Source organism: Callithrix jacchus, chromosome 2 (genome assembly GCF_049354715.1).
Source record: "Callithrix jacchus isolate 240 chromosome 2, calJac240_pri, whole genome shotgun sequence".
Taxonomy (NCBI): domain Eukaryota; kingdom Metazoa; phylum Chordata; class Mammalia; order Primates; family Cebidae; genus Callithrix; species Callithrix jacchus.
In genome coordinates this window covers 143,739,606-143,760,982 of record NC_133503.1, presented here as the reverse complement: position 1 = coordinate 143,760,982, position 21,377 = coordinate 143,739,606, and the positions used below count along the sequence as shown (strand labels likewise).

Here is a 21,377-nt window from a genome sequence, read left to right as displayed (position 1 = left end):
CTCAGCCTCTAAAAGTGCTGGGATTACAGGTGTGTGCCATCATGCCTGGCCCAGGTTTCTTATATTGTAAGATGAAAAAAACTAGTTTAAATAATATCTCAGGCTTAAAAAAAAAAAACAAAAACCAACAACTATCTTGCCATGGCAAACCAGGAGAATTCCTCTTCCTACTTCAGTCGGATTACACAGCATGTGAGCAAAGCAAAGTCTAATGTATACTATAGAACATGAGGATGAGTGACATGGTCAAATAAACAAGCAAGAAGGTTGACTCAACAATATTTAGCTGAAACAATAGCTGTAGTAGCCTAGTTTCTTCTTTCAATTAAAAAAGACAGCTTGGTTTGTTTTTTGGTTTTTGTTTTTTTAAGACAGAGTCTCATTCTGTCGCCCAGGCTGGGATGCAGTGGCACAATCTCAGCCTACTGCAACATCTCTGTCTCCCGGGTTCAAACAATTATCCTGCCTCAGGCTCCCAAGTGGCTGGGATTACAGGTGCCCACCACCACACCTGACTAATTTTTTTGTATTTTTAGTGAAGGTGGGGTTTCACCATGTTGGCCTGGATGGTCTTAAACTCCTGATCTCAAGTGATCTGCTCACCTCAGCCTCCCAAAGTGCTGGTATTATAAGCCCGAGCCACTGCACCTGGCCTAAAAAAGAGTTTGGTTTTATTTAAATGATGACAGCAATGCACGTTCATTATTGAAAATTTTGCAAATAATGACAAGCAAAAGAAAATATTAAACGTTACATAATCCATCCATCCAGAATAGCCAATTGTTAACAGCTTTCAAAATTTCTTCTAAGACCAGACTTTTTTTTTTTTTTGAGACGGAGTTTTGCTCTTGTTACTCAGGCTGGAGTGCAAAGGCGCGATCTCGGCTCACCGCAACCTCCGCCTCCTGGGTTCAGGCAATTCTCCTGCCTCAGCCTCCTGAGTAGCTGGGATTACAGGCACGCGCCACCATGCCCAGCTAATTTTTTGTATTTTTAGTAGAGACATAGTTTCACCATGTTGACCAGGATGGTCTTGATCTCTTGACCTTGTGATCCACCCACCTCGGCCTCCCAAAGTGCTGGGATTACAGGCTTGAGCCACCGCGCCCGGCCCAGACTTACTTTTTACAAATATGATACTGTTATGCCTTTATGATTTTTAATATAATACGAACATCCTTTATAATATAAATAGCTACAATATAATCCTTTTGGGGATGTATACAATTTGATTAATGCATACCTTTAGATCCATATTTTCCCTATGAAAATAGAGATCTTTAGGAACTACAGTGTGACATGTCATACTTCAGTTTAAAATTTTTCTTTTCACTAAAGCATCAAAACTCTCATATGGTTTAGGAATCCCTATACAGTCTGACCCCTGTGTAGCTCTCCCAGCTTCCCCTCTCACTCAGTGAACTCAGTGCTTCAGCCAGAGAGTTTATGTCCTTATCTCCTGGCCTTAAATTAATACAAGCTGATCCCTTATTTGGAACATTCTTTTCTTTTCCTCCCATTTCTTGAGCCTAATACTTATTCATTTATCTTAAGAGTTATTATGAAATATACACAAAAATATAATGCATATACCATATGTAGATGTGATTAAAAGAGTGAAAAATGTATCTGTATATAAAATAACATTCCTAGTATAAAAATGTATATATAAAATGATATTTCTAGTACCTTTGAAGTTCCTTGAGTGCCCCTCTCTAACCATATCCCTTTCCTTATAGCAGAGATAACCACAATCTTGAAATTTGTAATCATTGTCCTCTTGCTTTTCTTTATAAATGTTACAACAAATGTTTATTTCCCTCAACAATATATGGTTTAGTTTTGGATAATGAAATTAGTTTCTCATGGCTGTGGTTCATTTTTATTGGTTTAAGATATTTCATTGTGTGACTATTACAAAAATTTCCTATTTATTTTGTCAATGAATATTTGGGTTTTGATTTTCTTGCTATTACAAACAATATTACTATGAATATCCTTATAATGTCTCCTGATACATGTGTGTGAGAGTATGAATTTAAGAGAAAAATTACTAGGTTGTAAGATATACATTTTCAACTATGCCAAATAATGCCCAGTTCTTTTTCCAAAGTGGTTATACTAATTTACTTCTTCTCTCCATATAGTATTCATGAGTAGCCATTGATCCACTGTCCTCAGCAGTTCTTGGTGTTGTCAGGCCTTTTGCCAGTCCAATGGTTGTAAAATGGCATTACTTGGCTTTTATGTATATTTCTGTATTTACTACTGAGTTTGAACCTGCTTTCTTGTTTCTTTGCCATTTGTATTTTATGCCTGTTCATGTCTTTTGCCCATTTTCCTATTAATAATTGAATTTAAGCTCTACAGTATGTATTCTAGATATTGTTCACTTGTTTTCCAATATTCAGAAAATATGGTTAGGCATGGTGGCTCACACCTGTAATCTGAACACTTTGGGAGGCTGAGGCAGGAGCATTGCTTGAGCTCAGAAGTTTGACACCAGGCTGGGCAAATAGAGACACCCTATATATACAAAACATTTTAAAAATTAGTGGAGTGGAGTGGCATTCATCTATGGTCCCAGCTACTTCAGAGGTGGGAGGATTGCTTGAGCCTGGAAGTTTGAAGCTGCAGTGAGCCATGATCATGCCACTGCACTCCAGCCTATGTGACAGAGGGAGACTCTGTGTCCAAAAAATATATGTGTATTTAATCTGTGTGAGCCATTGAGCGAAACTCTGGAATACAGCTATGGACAAGACAGAAACAACTGCCCTCATGGGTTTTTCCCCTCACTCTAAGGCGGTCAAAAAGTAAACAAACTCTAAAATAGATTATGAAAAGTACTATCAATATCATCTAGCTTTGTACTGAGGGTGAAGTTACCAGACCCCTACTAAATTATTTCCTTCTGAATCCTGTATTAATACTTCCATAGTGTAAACATTATTATTAATAGTGTGTGTCTTCATCACTAGATGACAAGTTTTCGGAAATCAGCAGCCTATTTTTTTGTTGTTCATTTCTGTACCTCCACTACTTAACATGGTCATTACATAATGGATGCTAAATAAATATATTCAGTGAATGGATGAATGAAAATATGTCGTTATTAATAACAACTGAAAATTCAGTGTTCACTACTGGTATCTAGGGAGTATAGACCTAGGTTTATTATTTTAATAGTGACAATTATAGGTATAACTTTCTGTAGAAAGTAGATATTTCTAGCCCTATATGAAGTAGCTACTTGCAATTTTTTTCATGCAAAAAACCATTTTGCCTATGTCTACATGTTAGATAAGCCAATTTAGATCTAGTTGTTTTATACCAAAGTTATTTACAGAAGAAAAATAGACCTAGTTGTATTATCAAAAAATTACAGAGTTGGCTGGGCACAGTGGTTTACCCCTGTAATCCCAGCACTTTGGGAGGCTGAAACAGGTGGATCACTTGAGCTCAGGAGCCCGAGATCAGCTCAGGCAACATGGCAAAGCCCTGTTTTTACAAAAAATACAAAAAACATGCTACCATATAGGCATGGTAGCATGTGCCTATAGTCCTAGCTACTTGGGAGGCTGAAGTAGGAGAATCGCTTCAGCCCAGGAGGTCAAGACTGCACTGAGGTATGTTCATGCCACTGTACTCCAACCTGTTTGACAGAGCAAGACTCTGTCTCCAAAAAAAAAAAAAAAGAAGCCAGAATTACAGAGTTGAGTAATTTGTGAGATAAACTAACCGTCAGGGCTATACTTAACCAGCAAATATGTAAGAATGTTGAGTATATATTACAGTATGAGGCAGAGGAGAAGCCATATATTAAAAGACATTAGCCAGGCATGGTGACTCACACTGTAATCCCAACACTTTAGGAGACTGAGACAGGAGGATTGCTTGAGCCCGGGAGTTCAAGACCAGCTTGGGCAACAAAGTGAGACTCCCATCTCTACCAACAAGCAACAAAATTAGCCAAGCATGGTTGCATGCACTTGTAGTCCAGCCTGGGCAACAGAGTGAGACCATATCTTTTAAAAAGAAAAAAAAGCAAAACACAAATAAAACACAAGGCATGCCTTTAATATTTCATTGTCATGACTGGGAGCATTCAAACAGTCACTTGGTAGGTCTGGACAGTAATACTCTTATTAATTCATATGCTGGGAGTAAAGCTCTTCTGATATGTTGGTCTGGATATGAAAAAATTGAAGGAAGTGCTAATCTCTGAAATACTGAGTCAGAAACAGCCAAGCTGGAAGAACAGAAGGCAGGCTTCCCTTAGTTGGGCCTGGTATCAGCTCAAGACACAGAAGTCAGACTCTGGACATGGACGACTTGGGAGTTATTTGGGACTGGGGAGTACAGTCACTGGGCAGGGCATAATCCTTAGAGTAGCAGACATACCTCTTGGTCAGACCAAGAAAGAAATGATAATGCAGCTTTCCCTACCCGGTAGATAAAGTACCCAGCAGAATCCAAAGAAGCCATGATCACAAATTCATATCCTGGAATGCATTTCATGCCTGCTATAAAAATCTAGCACTCTGTGCCATAAGTACTGTTCTCTCCTAACTGCACAGAAGTAGCTGAAGGGAAGTAAAAACATGAAAAACTTTCTTAGAATGGCAAAAGGGGCCCAAAGATACTCAGTAAGTTGTGTAACTGCTCATCAAAAATGTTTTTAGTGAACTGAAAATTGTAAAGTTATAGAAATGGTGTGTAGTGGAATATAACTGATTGAAACCATATAAAGAGCTTATATATAAACTTCAGAACATCATTCACTCATGCCATAAATAATAACTGAGTACTATATGCAGCAGACTATGCTAAATATTACGAAGATAGATATATAAAGAAAGTTTAGATTCTGTTTGCAGGGCACTTAGGTTGGTATTATTTGCTGACATTTATTTTATACTCCGTTTTCTACCGAAATTAATTTGTGACTGCTTACCTAAAAAAAAATAATTATATATATATAGTATAGTATATACATGTGTGTACATATATATACATATATATGAAATAATGTAAAGAGCAAAGAATGTTAGGCCAAAAAGTAGAAGGAACCTTAGTATTAGTCTAGTTGCTTTCATTAGGTGTGGAATTTCACTATGAGCTTTTTGGCAGTAAAGGCAAAGGAAAAGCATTGTTAAGAATTGTCATGAACAAAGATTTTTCTGATACTGTTTGTGAGGTAAACTTATGTGGATCCATTGCACAGGGGAAATTGAGTAATGCAGTGAATCATAGCCTCAAGAACACTACTTATGTAGTAAATGCAGAAGTAGACTTCATAGGGCTGTTTCTTATTTTGATTATTTGTTAAAAGGCCAGCTGGGCACGGTGGCTCACACCTGTAATCCCAGCACCTTAGGAAGCCAAGGTGAACAGATCACTTGAGCTCACGAGTTCAAGACCAGCCTGGGCAACATAGTGAGACTCCATCTCTACAAAAAATGTAAAAAGCCAGAAGTAGTGGCACACTTCAGTGGAGGCTGAAGTGAGAGGATTGTTTAAGCCCAGGAGGCAAAGGTTCCAGTGAGCCATGATTGCACCACTGCACTCCAGCCTGCGCAGCAGAGCAAGATCCTATTTCAAAAGTGAAATAAAAAAAATACAATATATTATTAACTATAATCCTCATGTAGTACAATAGACCTTTTGAACTCATTCTTCCTATCTAATTGAAATTTTGTATTTCTTGACCAGCATCTCTTCAACTCCCTCCTCACACTCACAATCACCCCAGCTCCTGGTAACCACCATTCTACCGTATTTTTCCCTCTGCCTCCCAGGTTCAAGCGATTCTCCTGCCTCAGCCTCCTAAATAGCTGGGATCACAGGCACACGCCACCACACCAAGCTAATTTTTGCATTTTTGGTAGAGACAGGGTTTCACCATGTTGGCCAGGCTGGTTTCGAACTCCTGACCTCAGGTGATCTGCCCGTGTCTGCCTCCCAAAGTGCTGGGATTACAGACGTGAGCCACTATGCCTGACCAATTCTACTTTCTATAGTACTTCTATGAGATCAACTTTTTTACGTTCTACATATGAGTGAGGTCATGCAATATTTGTCTTTCTGCTGGCTTATTTCTGTTAATAGTATTCACCAGGTTCATCCATGTTGTCACAAATGACAGGATTTCCTTTTTTATGGCTGAATAATATTTCATGGCGTATGTATACCAAATTTTTTATGTTCATTTGTCAGCTGATGGACACTTGATTCCATATCTTATCTATTGTGACTAATATGTAGCAAGCATGAGAGTACAGATATCTCTTACATATACTCATTTCATTTCTTAAAGATATATACCCAGTAGTGGGATTGTTAGATTTTATAGTAGTTCTATTTTTAATATTTTGAGAAACCTCCATACTGTTTTCTATAATGGCTGTATGAATTCATATTCCTACCAACAGTGTGTGAGGGTTCCCTTTCTCCACCAAAGACTTGCTATCTTTGGTCTTTTCCATAATAGCTATTTTAACAGGTGTGAGATGATGTTTCATTGTGGTTTTAATCTGCATTTCCCTAATGTCAATGTTGAACATTTTTTCCATATACCTGTTTGCCATTTGTATGACATCTTTTGGGAAAAACGTCTATTTGAGTCCTTTGCCCATTTTTTAATGGGGTTGTTTTCTTGCTATTGAGTTCATTGAGTTACTTATATATTTTGAATTTTAACCCCTTATCAGATATATAGTTTGCAAATATTTTCTCCCATTCTGTAGGTTGTCTCTTCATTCTGTTTATTGTTTCCTTTGCTGTGCTTATTATTTTGATGTAATCCCATTTGTCTACTTTTGCTTTTGTTGACTCTGCTTTTGGGGTCACATAAAAAAAATCATTGCCCACACTAATGTTATGGAGCTTTTCCCACATATTTTCTATCTTAGTTCATTTTCTGTTGCTGTAATTGAATGCCTGAGGCTAGGTAATTTATAAAGAGAAGAAATTTATTATTTACAGTTCTGGAAGCTGGGAAGTACAAGGTCAAGGGGCTGTATCTGGTGAGGGCCTTCTCAGTGTGTCATAACATGGTGGAGGGCATCACCTGGCGAGTGGGGCACACTGAGAACCAAACTGGCTCCTATGACAGATCTACTCTTCTGATAACTAACCCACTCCTGTTAATCCCCGTTAATCCATTAATTCACCCACTAATTCATGAATGGATTAATCCATTTATGAAGGCAAAGCCCTCATGACCCAATCATCTCTTAACAGCTCCACCTCTTAATACTGTTACACTGAGGATTCAGTTTCAACACAAGTTTCACATGGGACAAACATTTAAACTTTAACAGTTTTCTACTAGTAGTTTCACAGTTTAGGATCTTATATTTATGTCTTTAATCCATTTTCAGTGATTTTTGTACATGGGATGAGATAAGGGCCTAATTTCATTCGTCTGCATGTGGATCTCCAGTTTCCCAACATCATTCGCTGGAGACTGTCTTTTCTCCATTGTGTGTTCCTGACATCTTTATCAAAAATCAGTTGGCCATAAATGTGTGGATTTATTTCTGGGCTTTCTAGGCTGTTCCATCAGCTATGTGTAAGTTTTTAACGCCAGTACCATGCTGTTCAGTTACTACAGCTTTATAATATATATATATATTTATTACATTTGTGTAATTTTTTTTTTTTTTTGAGATGGAGTCTCACTCTGTTGCCTAGGCTGGAGTGCAGTGGCACGATCTTGGCTCACTGCAACCTCTCCCTCACGGGTACAAGAGATTCTCCTGCTTCAGCCACCCAAGTAAGTAATTGGGATTACAGACATGTGCCACCACATCAGCTAACTTTGTATTTTTAGTAGAGATAGAGTTTCACCAGTTGGCCAGGCTGGTCTTGAACTTCTAACCTCAAATGATCTGCTACCCTTGGCCTCTCAAAATGCTGGGATTACAGACATGAGCCATTGTGCCCAGCCTTTGTAATATATTTTGAAGTCAGGTAATATGATAACTCCAGCTTTATTCTTTTTGCTCAAAATCGCTTTGGTTATTTGAAGCCTTTTGTGGTTTCATACGAATTTTGAGATTATTTTTCTATTTCTGTAAAGAATGTCATTGGTATTTTGATAGGGATTGCATTCAATCTGTAGATCACTTTGTGAAATGTTTTTTTTTTCAAAAACATGATGACAATACCATTGTCACATGTAAAAATAATAAACACTTATTTTTGACTGAACCAGTCTTAAAAGCAAACTGGCTAATAGCCAGACCTTAGATGAGGATCTAGGCATCATCATTTACACCACAAAATATCCATGTGTAAATGACACACACACAATCCTAAGTATTAAATAATTTGCTGAAAGAGGAGAGTCTCTCTCCTGAGTAATTTACTGAGGACTTCAATTGTGAAAAGTACGCCCCAAACACCAATTAAGTGTGTCAAAAGCAATTTATACATGTTTCTAGAGAAAAATAAAAGGGGAATGTTTGAGTTGTGGTTTTCCATGTATGTGGATAGTCCCTTTAATAATGAATCAAGGAACACTTGATTTCATTTATGAAGCAGCACTTGATTTTAGATGATCTGTGGTCTCAGGTGGCTTTATATAAGCCAGGGATAGGATTTAAGAAAAGAAACCTCTTCGAGTTCATGTATAATCAATTTATTTAGACCTGTAATTATTAAGCCAGCTGTGTCATATGTAAAATTAGAAGAAAATTAATCAATTATCTTTTGTTACTTATTTTTTAGAACCTGAGATTTTTGTTCAACTTTATAATATGAACCTTTTCTAAATGTTCTATTTGTCAGTGGCAGAAATATTACAAATATTTATAGCATCATACAGTTTTTCATATGATGTTAAGTAGTTTCAAATATTCAAAAATTTTTATTCATATCTCTTAGGAAAATTTTGAAGAGTTCCTTTTCCTTTATTTACAATACAGTTTGGAAACGAGCACAGTACAAATCTAAAATAAAATTACCTTTTTAAAAAAATGGATCATGAACATTTTTTAACAAGAGTTGAAAATAAGTCATTGTTCATTCCTATAGGAACCTTTGTGGAATCATTTCTACTTTTAAGTCTTACTGCTAGTGGAAATTGTACATATTAACACTGTATGTGGCACTGTTTAAAAAATAAATTAGTATATTTATACTGTATAAGACCAAGGTTAGACCACTGAAGTTGTAGTAGTCTTTCTAGTCCTCAAATTTAAATGCGATTTTTGTCAGTATAAAAAATATACTATAAATGAAAGAAAACTCATAATGCTTTTGACTTTACCAGATACTAGAGGCTACTCAGAAAAAAGGCCAGAATGTCTCCATATTTAAGGCAGTTCTTCTCTATACTCGAAATACTTGTAGCCAAGTTCATGGTGTATATTTTCATGAATGGTTGTTTGTAGGAAGTTTATATATTATCTTCACAACGGAACTTTGAAAGCCCACTATTTTCCTAGCATTTTTCTATTGCTGCTAAACAATTTCTGCCCAACCTAAAACATTACTTTCCTATACCAGCAGGTGGAAGCAAGAGCAGTCAAATTGTAGCACTTTGCTTTTCAAGTGTACTGGCATGTGTTGTAGATGACCAATTCGTGACTCAGAGTCTCTTTATGATATGTCTCTCACATAATTACTTTTCTTCAACTATGTTGTTGTTTTAGCATCTTCTTTTGGTTGCTTTATCATTTGTCTTGCTGTCTAAGACTAAACTTAGTGGTCATTTTAGGACAGAGAAATTTAGATTTTCATAACTTTTCTATACTCATTGAACACTTAAAACATATGTGTTATATGCCGAACACATTCTTCCACATTTGCCAAGAAATACAAAAATGACTAAAACATGGACCACATTCCCAAAGAGCTTTTATTTAGTAGAATTACAAGGAAAATGTCTTCATTCCTCTCCTGACCTGGGGAAGCAGATCAGTCAGCCTTGCTGGTATATCTCCAGCCAAGCTGTGGCTAGCATTGGGTAGTAATAAAGCTCAGTATTCACATGGATTTTAATTTTATCAACAAATATTTACTAAGTACCAGGAACTATATAAGGGCTTAAATTATAAACCTAGGTTTTTTGCCTTACAGATTAAAAAAAAAAAAGGCCAAAACAAGCTTCAAAAGAAGTATCATTTATTTTTAAACTTTTTAATACAGATTATGTAGACAAATAACTAACTGACATATAGATCCTGACACATTGAACTTAAGGAACTTTTAGTTAGACATAACTGTGCGTAACATTTTCTAGAATACACTTAGAAGACTTTCCATGAATCCTGGTTGAAATAAAATAGAAGTATAATATTCAGATCAACTTTATTACCTGTTTATTAATAGCCAATAATGATTTAAAAATTATTTTATACAAATGGTATGAAAGGATAACTGAGTTCTAAGATTATGTCTCTATAGATGTATGTGCAGAATGAGAGATAAAGAAGAAACATAGTTATGGTAAGCAGAAAAGAATGGCCTGAGAATTTCTTGCAAGACTTAGCAGCCACCGATATTCAGTACTATCTTTAAGCCCCAAACTGTTCATCATCTTAATATATTGTGCATCAGAAATTTCTAACCCCATTAAAGCATTTTTGTTTCCTTTATTGGTTTATTTATGAAAGTCACTAAAAAGACACACAGTCTAGTCTAACCTATTTTAGCCTTACCTACCTTCCCTCCACACCCCATTAAACCTGTGTACCCACCTTACCTCATACAGCTATCTTGAAAGACTCAGCCGGTTTAGAAGTTACATCCTCATTGCAGTCTTTCCTAGACTCCCCAAGGCAGAGTCGCAGGCACTATTCTCTTCATTCCCCATTGTTTTACTTATAGAGAATTTGCTACCTGATATTCTTTTATTTTATTATTTTTATTTTTAGAGGCAGGTTCTACTCTGTTGCCCAGGCTGAAGTGCAGTAACACAGTTGTGGCTCACTGTAGCCTTGACCTCCTGGGATCAAGCGAGCCTCCCAAGTAGCTGAGAGACTACAGATGAGGTCTCGCCATGTTGCCTGGGCTAGACTTAAACTCCTGGGCTCAAGTGATCCTTTCTCTTTGGCCTCCCAAAGTGCTGGGATTATAGGCATGAGCCACCACACCCAGCCTGCTACGTGATATTCTAATGTCTCTTTTCATATTTCTTCCTCACAAGTCTATAAGCTCCTGAAAGGTATTAACTTTGTCTTATTTATCTTTGTAACCTTGGTAAATAATTGCCGAAGGAATAACTGAATCAACTATTTCATAGGAAATCCTTTTATAATAAGCCTCTCCCTACCCCCCGCCTTTTTTTTTTTTTTTTTTTTGGTATTGTCTGAATTATGGGCATAATTCCAGATGATAGTAACAAGTCAATGAATCCTATCAAAAAATCAATAGGAAATAAAGAACCAACATTTATTGCATAGAGTGTTTTCTTAGGATGCCTCAGCTGAGGCTGGGTGCATTGGCTCACACCTGTAATCCCAGCACTTTGGAAGGCCAATGCGAGAGGATCACCTGAGGTCAGGAGTTCAAGACCAGCCTGGCCAATATGGTGAAACCTTGTCTCTACTAAAAATACAAAAATTAGCCAGGCATGGTTGTACACACTTATAATCTCAGTACTCATGGGGCTGAGGCAGGAGAATAACTTGAACCCAGGAGACAGAGGTTACAGTGAGCTGAAATCATGCCATTGCACTACAGCCTAGGTGAGAGCAAGACTCTATCAAAAAAAAAAAAAAAAAAGGCTTAGCTGAACCTCATCAATAAAAGATATAGATTATTTGTTTGCTTGAGTACTTTAAGGAAAAATTTGCCATTTCCTGGGAGTACACTGTTTCCAAGTGGTTTATTGATTACCTACAAGCAGTTAATTAAAGGGCTCTGGGGAAAAAAAAAAAAAAAAAAGGGTGGCCCTTCAGGTCATCCAGGTTTGAGTAGTCTTAGTCTTTGAGAAGGTGACTAAAAAGCTGCTCAAGCCTATGTGACCTGTTTTTCAGAGCTGGATGAAAGCTAAATTGGGGCACTCCTCCACAGCTCCTGCAGCAATCTCTCAGGGAATGGTGTAGATAACAATTCAGATATGTGACTTAAGCATTCATGCCTTAATTCACCTTATTCTCTCCCCATTAGAAGCAAGGTAGAAAATCAGAGAAGTGCAATTGGTGAGAAAGTTGATGATTTTCTTTTCTGGGATGACAGTTGCAACATCAGTATAGGATAGTAAAGAACAAGGGCCCTCAGATACTTTTCAGCTTATAAGTAAAAATAAAAAAATATGGGCTCTGGAGTCAGGATTGGGTTTGAATCCCAACTGCACACATGCTATGTGACCTTGAGCAAGCTACTTTACTTCTCTGTACCCAGTAAATTTGGTTGTAATATCTTCCTCTTGGCTTATTGGGAGGATTAAATAAGAAATGCATGTAAACTCTTGGTTAGGTCCAGACATAATAAACTACTTTCACAACTGCACAGGCAAAGGCCTGAGGGAGCTTACCAGTTTGAGGGGGATGTGAAAGTAGTTCATTATGTCTGGAGCATAGATGTGAGAACAAAAGCATGGTAGTTACAGGCAGATTCAGAAGTAGGTAACTTGAACTTGATCCTGAAGTCACTGGGGAACCATGCCACTGAAAGGGAGTGTCATGATCAGATTTACATTTTAGGATGATTACTCGCAGGCAATCCGGAGAATAGATTGGAAGGCATCCGGGAAGAACCTCCTGGGTTTCTGATTTGGACATTGAGTACATACTAGTTATCGTCCTTGAGATAAGGAATAAAGGAGGACAGATTTGGTTCTGGGGGCAAGGAAGATGAGCAATTTAATTTTAGATATACTGGATTTAAGGTGACCATTGACATCCAAGTGGTGCTACCCAACAGGCAGTTGGACATATGGGTCTAGAACTCAGGAGATTTGTGCTGGAGGTACAGATCGGGAAGTCTTTAGCTATGGGTGACGTGTGTAGCCATAGAAATGTAACAGGCATGGTGTGCAAGATGAAAACAGAAGAAAAGAGGCCATAGAACTGAATCCTGCAGAGCTCTAAGGAATCCTAAGAAGGGTGGGGGGATAAACCACATACACACACACACACAGAAAAAAACTAAAAAAGACAAATGATGATTAAAAAAAATCACGAAGGAACAGCAAATCGTTATCACAAAAGCCCAAGGAGGGAAAAGTTCAAAAAAAAGAAGAGGGAGTTGAAAACAGGAAAGAGTGGAAAACATTGTCATCTATCACAAAAAGTCAACATGTAAATAGTAAGAATGTCTGTTGCATTTAGTAGAAATCACTGGGGACCTTGATGAGAGCAGTTACCATTTTTTTTATGAGACCAGGACCCAGACTGAAGTGGGGTGAAGAGTGAGTGGGACATAAGAACAAAATGATAGCGAGGCTGGCTGGACCACTTTGAAAAATCTTCAGATGAAGGGAAAGAAATAGTCGTGTCTAGTGGGGAACCCAAGATCAAGGAAGTTTTTGTTTTGTTTTATTAGGTAGAGAAATGTAAGCATTCCAGCACATTTGTTTGTATAAAGAGGCAGTACAAATGAGACATTTAAGGTTTTGCTAAGAAAGATATTTCATTCTGTAGTATCTCCAGAAGAGATCAGATAGGACCCACCACAGAGCAAGAAATTGACAAGTCAGATTCCTCTTATACTAGTTAGGAGTAAAGAGAAGGGATGATACAGATGCAGCTATGTTCGTAGGAAGGTAGTGGAAGGAATTTCTGTGCGATGGCTTTAGTAATGTAGGCAGCGAGGTCAGCTACTGATGGTGAAAGGAGAAATTCGGGGAGGCTGGTCACAGTTCGAAGTAATAGGTAGTGGAGGCAGATGTTTGTGGATGGATTTTCCTGAAGCCTTGGAAGTACAACTAAAATCAGAGGCCATGATATAATAGTATCAAAACCCATAGCTCTGTTTAGAACCTGTTGTAAGAATAGAGAAGGTAGCTGGTTAAAATGGTCCTGTGCAAAGGTTTTTAAGATTGATATAGCAGAAGGACTGGAAGTTGGGGTTTTGGTGAGAGATGGTTGACCTGATAGATGAAGCTCACTTCTAACAGTTGTGCAACCTGGGGTGAGACTACAATTGGAAACCCACCCCTGAACCCCTCCTATACCATGAGGGCCTCACATGTGCCCCCACCTATATGTCCAAACTCTGATTGCACTCACTGCTTTTAATGGCCAACCCTCGGTGCAGGATATATACAAACCAATGGCTCAGTTCACCCTCAGGAAGATGGACCCTGGGAAGGGGCCCACACAGATTCTGGGAGGCATTTGAGCAAGGAATTCTGGAGTCTTAGGCACTCAGAACATAGTTGCAGGATGGTATTAGCAAAATTTGCATGGGCACATCCCCTTATCTCTCCTGAGCTGATTTGCAGACACAGGAGAGCCAGAGTGGAGAGCCTGCCAAAGTGCAGCAGTCATCCAGGTCTGAGGGTGGAGCTGAGGGAGAAATCTGTTAGACTGAGAATATAGAGGGATTAAAGGACTAGAGTTCTAAGGGAGAGATGGAAAACTAAGAATCATGGGAGTAGATAAATAGAAGCCGAAGAGATAGAAGGTTGTGATTAGAGGGGAATAGCTGACTTTATCATTTCCAAGGAGCATCTCCAAGTGGTGGTAAGAAGAATAAACACAAAGGTTCTTGGAGTGAAATAGTTTAAGAAAGTGTAGTTGTCTGTGCACAGTGGCTCATGTCTGTAATTCCAGCACTTTGGGAGGCAAAGGTAGGAGAATTGCTTGAGCCCAGGAATTTGAGACCAGCCTGGGCGACATAGGGAAACCCCTTCTCTACAAAAATTTATAATTAGCCAGGCTATTTTGTTTTACTTAGGGGAATGCGAGGATCAAGTACTTAACCCCAGGACATTGAGGCTGCAGTGAGTTATGATCACACCTCTGCACTCCAGCCTGGGCGACAAAACATGACCCTGTCCCAAAAAGAAAAGAGGGAGAAAAAGAAAAGAAACGTAAGGGAAGTTAAGGGAGCGATAAGCCTTGTCCACCCACCCTTAGAGTCTCCCCGGGATGACTATGGAACTTTAGAAGGGGACTGATATGGTTTAGCTGTCCCTACCCAAATCTCGTCTTGAATTATAGCTCCCATAATCCCCATGTATCATGGGAGGGACCCAATGGGGGGTAATTAAATCATGGGGGCTGATTTTTCCTGTGCTGTTCTCATGATAATGAATAAGTGTCAGGAGATCTGATGGTTTTATAAAGGGTAGTTCCCCTGCACATGCTCTCTTGCCTTCCGCCATGTAAATGCGACTTTCCTTCTCCTTCACCTTCTGCCATAATTGTGAGGCCTCCTAGCCATGTGAAACTGTGAGTTCATTATACTTCTTTTTCCTTATAAATTATCCAGCCTTGGGTATTTCTTCATAGTGGTATGAAAATAGACTAATACAGGGACTGTAGAGCTAAGTGATTGGTGGATGTGAGAAAATGGCAAAGAGTTTAGTTGATGACAGCAACAAAGAGAGTAAGGGATGTATCAGGAAGCCAGTAGCCTCCAAGGATTAGAACTGTAGTACAGCAATGATTTGGACACCCCTTTGGGGATCAAGGAGAGGTTTACCCTGTGTCAAGGCCTCATAGTGTGAGGAGCTTGAGAGAATGTGAGTGCACTTCATGGGAGAGGCAGTGCATTCCCCAGGAATCCAAGTTATAGTTAAGGCAAAGTGGAAAAGCCAGTGCCCTATGACAAGGTTGAGGGTGTAGTGGGGGTTGAGTATCAGAGAGAGAGATTGGCATGAGGGGCAAGCTGCACCAGCTGGTGATGCTGAACCTGTCGGACAGTGGCAAAATGTATGGTATGAAAGGACACAGGGCAGAGAGAAAACGGTAAGTTCACAAATGTTTTCTGTGTTAAAGGTCTAGTATCAGGAACCTTTAGGTAAACTTTTGTAACTTCTATCTTAGTAAGCTCAGTCAGTGAATAAGATTAATTCTCACTTGTAAAATAATAAGGGCATACAATTTAAACAGTCTTGTAGAAAAGTGATTTTTATATTCTAATCATATTATCAATACCCTTGGCCCTGCTCCCTGTGGAAAGAACTGAAAGTCTTTTCTGCCACTGCCACACTATGCTCTTGAAAGTAGTGCTTGCTCCTACTTATTTATTTGTGTTATGAGAATTAGATGAGTGTTTTAACACTCCCTGCACACATGATCTACTCAGTAAATGAGTTCTCCCTTCCTCTCTTTCTCTGTCCTTTTTTCCTTCCAGGGAAGAAAGAACCTGGTTTGTGGGTGGAAAGGAGAAAGGGTACCCAAGGAAGGGTACAGGCAGGTCCACTTGGCATGCATGTGGATCACATGGAATCTCAGGAAGGAGATTGTCTAGTCAGTGCTGTCCTTTAAAACTTTCTACAGTGGGGAAAACATTCTCTGTCTGTACTGTACAATGTCATGCCTACTTACTACAAGTGGCTGTTGAATATTTGAAGTGTGCCTGGTACAACTGAGAAACTGAACTTTTAATTTTATTTACTCATAATTTATTTGAATAACCACATGTGCCTGCTGTGTTGGACTGCACACACAGGTTTAGTGGATAATGTGCTATTTGGCTGACAGCTTCAAGAAACAAATGGACTAAGTTTCTGAAGAAATAGGTAAGTTGGCCAGGCGCGGTGGCTCATGCCTATAATCTCAGCACTTAGGGAGGCCAAAGCGGGTGGATTGCTTGAGCCCAGGAGTTGCTCACTGTCAGCAACATAGCAAGACTCCACCTCTTAAAAATTTTAAAATTAGTTGGGCATGGTGGCACACACCTGTAGTCCTAGCTACTTGGGAGGCTAACGCAGGAGGATTGCTTGAGTCCAGGAGGCCTAGTTTACAGTGAGCTATGACTATACCACTGCACTCTAGCCTGGGCAACAGAATGAGACCCTGGTGTTTTTTTGTTTTTTATTTTTTTTTGAGAGGAGCCTGGTTTGTGGCCCAGGCTGGAGTGCAGTGGCACGATCTCAGCTCACTGCAACCTCTGCCTCCCAGGTAGAGGTTCAAGCAATTCTCCTGCCTCAGTCTCCCAAGTAGCTGGGATTACAGGCACACACCACCATACCCAGCTAATTTTTGTATTTTTAGTGGAGACAGGGTTTCACCAGCTTGGCCAGGCTGGTCTTAAACTCCTGACCTCGTGATCCACCTCCCTCAACCTTCCAAAGTGCTGGGATTACAGGTGTGAGCCGCCGTACCCGGCTGCGACCCTGTCTTTTTAAAAAGTAAAGAAAAAGGGAGAGAAATAAAAAAGAGAAACAAGAATGTAAGGAAGGAGTAAGAGAAACAGGTAAGTCTCCAAGGGTGTAGCTGGGCTTTGGCATTGCAGAAATCAGAAATAACAGAGTCCTATATTCTCTGATGAAAGAACCCTGGACTTGGGCTATGATCTGAGAAGTTGTGAGGAGAGGGGTGATTCAGTCAAAACAATGGCTAGAAAGACAACTTTGTGAATAGTAGAAATCAGGATTAGAGTATTTCTGATGTAATAGCCAGACAAGAGTAATAATTAAACTTACACAGGAATTCCAGATGTGGGGGGGATTGATTTAATACAGACCTCAAGAGCAGCTTATAGAGAAACATTACTTTGAAAGCAAATGCTAGGAATATTTGCCAAGTGAGGAATATCTGGAAATGTCCTGCAAACCATGTAGTATAACACAGTAGCACGGTGACAAGGAGAGGGATAGAAAAATATAAATTGGTAGGAGGTAGAAGTTGTAAAACTTTACATAATATAGTTTCACTATAGCCTTGGCTCTAATAAAACATGTTACCCTGTATGAATGTTTACTTGTGATGATGAAGGAGGATGGTGTTGCTTTCATGTTTTCACCATATTTGTCCCATCTTGTTTCAAGTATGTAATGAGCATCTGTCTGCTCATCAGTGTGCAATGCTTTGGGGTGGGGGTTTGTGATGAAAGAAATATACAATGGCCATTGTGCTTGAGAAAGTCCTAGTTTCATTCAGAATATATAACAAACTAATTGAACAGGTGATGACAGTAATTTAAATGTCTAAAATGAATGGCACAGATGAAAGGTGATAGAAGCTCAGATCTGGGTAAACTGGAATGGTCAAAGCCTTGATGAGTGGAAGTAGAGGACTTTAAACTATGCTTCAAAAGAAAATGAACCCCATAAATCAACATTTCTGAAAGTACATTCCATAAAATGTTTTACAAAAGTCTCAAGGCAATAATTAACTCAGAACAACTATGGCATGCTCCTTTGTCCAGATGAAATTCTGTAACCTGGTGATCTCTGTAGCTAAATTTATCTAGCTTTCTTCCTTTGCCTAAGCACTGTTATTATTATCATTACTATTATTATATTATTTTGGACACAGGAGATTACAGTGCTAACAAATGCACCTTCCTGTCAATTCCAGCATGGTATTCTGTATTATTTCTTGGTTAGAAATTTCACAGTGTTGGCCTGGTATAGTGGCTCATGCTTGTCATCCCAACACTTTGGGAAGCTAAGATGAAAGGATGGCTTGAGCTTAGGAGTTCAAGACCCACCTGGGCAACATGGCAAAACCACATTTCTACAAAAAGTACAAAAACTTAGCCAGGTGTGGGCGTACACCTATAGTCCCAGCTACTCGGGAGGCTTAGGCAAGAAGATCACTGAGCTATGATTGCATCACTGAACACTAGCCTGGGTCAGAGAGTGAGACCCTGTTTCCAAAGGTCGTGTTTTGAAAAGTGCTTTGAGAACAGAGGAGACAAGAAGGTATGATTGAGACAGAAATAATAAAGATCCTGGAATTTTGTAGAAGAAAAAAACTAGTATTTAATTAGACAACAGGAATCTCAGATTTAATCTATGTTTTCATTTTCAAATTATTAGACATAGTAGTCTTCACCAGATTCTCGAGGATACAAGCACAGCTGCTGGAATGACTACAGGTGCACTGGTTTTCCCACCAAGGGGCAGTTCTTTTTCTAGGGCTGCAGAGGCACTGAAGGGGAAGATGAGATCAATGTACCAGCATCCAAAGCATTGGGTGAGCTTGAAAATTGAAAATGTAACAAAGGGGAAGAGGATGGAAGCTCCACAAAATGAAGGTGGGGGAGGAAAAGCAGAGACAAGGCAGAAAGAAAGTACTCAGTAGATCAGAATGTTTTACTTGGAAGTATAAGGCATTCCCCCGTCACTATTCCTTTTCTTTGGTAACAAGAATTATGAATCCTGAAAAGAATTAAGGTAAAATCCCAGAAGGTGAGGAAAAAAAAGTATTAAAATACAAATTTTAATATATTCAGTTGACCCATGACATCATGATTTCTAACTTTTGTTTCTGTCTTTTTAGCCCTTCCAGGTTCAGGGGATAATATTACATTAAGGGAAAAATAGCTTTTCATTAGTTGCTTTGGAAACTATAAAGTGTATATGTTGTCCAGACAAAGTGGAGGTATCTATATCTTTTTTTTTTTTTTGAGACGGAGTTTCGCTCTTGTTACCCAGGCTGGAGTGCAATGGCGCGATCTCGGCTCACCGCAACCTCCGCCTCCTGGGTTCAGGCAATTCTGCCTCAGCCTCCTGAGTAGCTGGGATTACAGGCACGCGCCACCATGCCCAGCTAATTTTTTGTATTTTTAGTAGAGACGGGGTTTCACCATATTGACCAGGATGGTCTCAATCTGTTTACCTCATGATCCACCTGCCTTGGCCTCCCAAAGTGCTGGGATTACAGACTTGAGCCACCGCGCCCGGCCCAACATCTTTATCAGTTTAACTTTCCCACTACAAAGAAATGACAAGTGTTTGAAGTGATGGATATGCTAATTAACCTGGTTTGATCATTACACAATGTATACATGTATTAAACATCACACTATACTCTATAAAGATGCACAATTATTATGTGTCAATTAAAAATAAAATAAAACTTAACAAGCAAACGATCAGATATGCTGTGACCACCCAACCTTCCAGTAAATGTTAGGAAATAGATGAAAACAAGTGAAGGTCATCTTATCATTGAAATGCTTGAAGTAATTTTCTTTTAAAGCTGAATAATAGGCTGGGCATGGTGGCTCATGCCTATAATCTCAACACATTGGAAGTCAAGGCAAGTGGATCACTTCAGGTTAGGTGTTCGAGACCAGTCTGGCCAACATGGGGAAACCCTGTCTCTAATAAAAATACAAAAAACTAGTCAGGCGTGGTGACACAAGCTGGTAATTCCAGCTACTCAGGAGGCTGAGGCATGAGAATCACTTTAACCCAGGAGGCAGAGGTTGCAATAAGCCAAGATTCTGCCACTGTACTCTAGCCTGGGCAACAGAGTGAGACTCTGTCTCAAAAAAAAAAAAAAAAACCTGAATAATAATGGAAGTTTGTCCATAGTCACTGGTTTATACTAAAAGGAGTGGTGAAAGAACAGGGTATTAAGATGTATACATCCTATGTTTTAGTCGTTCTTCTGTTTAATATTCATGTAACTCAGTCATCTCAGGGCCAGCCTTTTCACCTGTACTGGGGCTTTCTTGACAGTACAGTCTGTCATGGCCATGACTGACTCTTTCTTAGTGGCCTCTGTCGGCAGAAATAGTTACTTTGGAAATTTTCAGCCAACTATATAAACTGACCTTCAAATCTTTATTATTTTGTGCCAACACCAGATATGTGAGATCCTCTACTCCTCTGCCATTTCTTGTACTCTGACCTTCACACTGTTGGTTTTTCCCTATACTTATTCCTTTATCAGTAAGATCCTTTGTGAGGATAATGTAAAACCCCATTCTAACAGACTTCACCATAGAGAGGACTTACTGACTTGTAACTGGAACAGTCAGGCTTTAGAATTAGTTGATCTATGAGCTCTATGATATCTTTAAATACTTAATTTCCTCCTTTATTCTGACATTCAAAGTGTCTGTTTTATCATAAATCAGATTCTACTCTTTCTCATAGAATGACTGCCAGGTGCAATCAAGGACACAAGTGCACTCAAACTTAGTGGGAATGACACCTCCTTCTCTCACAGCATTCCAAGCAAGAGTACTGAGGGCAGGGGCAGCCACCTTCAAAGAACATGAACGGTTTGGGGGTGCCTGAGTGTTGGGAGAAAGATGTGCATATAATTAGACAGGGGAAGAGGTGAATGGCTAGACAACCAATGTGTATCTAACCATCTGCTCCACTGACTTCTCCATTGTTATTTCTGGAACCCTTGTCCTGTGATAAATAAACTCCACTTTTTCATACTCTTCCCTGGATCTTCCCTTGTCTTCCTGACCTCTTCTAAAATCCGTTGAACCCTGACAAAAATATTTCCCATGCATCCCTCTTCCTCCCACACCCCATACCACAAAGTAAGGAGGAA

The 21,377-nt window shown here is 39.1% G+C and overlaps 1 protein-coding gene across 3 annotated transcripts in view; it reads left to right on the top strand.

Annotated features, from left to right (window-relative positions):
* The window catches only part of NLN (neurolysin), a 105,689-nt gene that overhangs the window by 4,242 nt on the left and 80,070 nt on the right, over positions 1 to 21,377 (top strand). The window contains exon 2 of one of the 3 annotated variants that reach the window (XM_035292274.3): positions 7,675 to 7,780. The exons of the other annotated variants lie outside the window; for them this stretch is intronic. The gene's annotated coding sequence lies outside the window, so the exon portion shown is untranslated. The remainder of the gene's footprint in view (positions 1 to 7,674; positions 7,781 to 21,377) is intronic. 3 annotated transcript variants of the gene reach the window in all.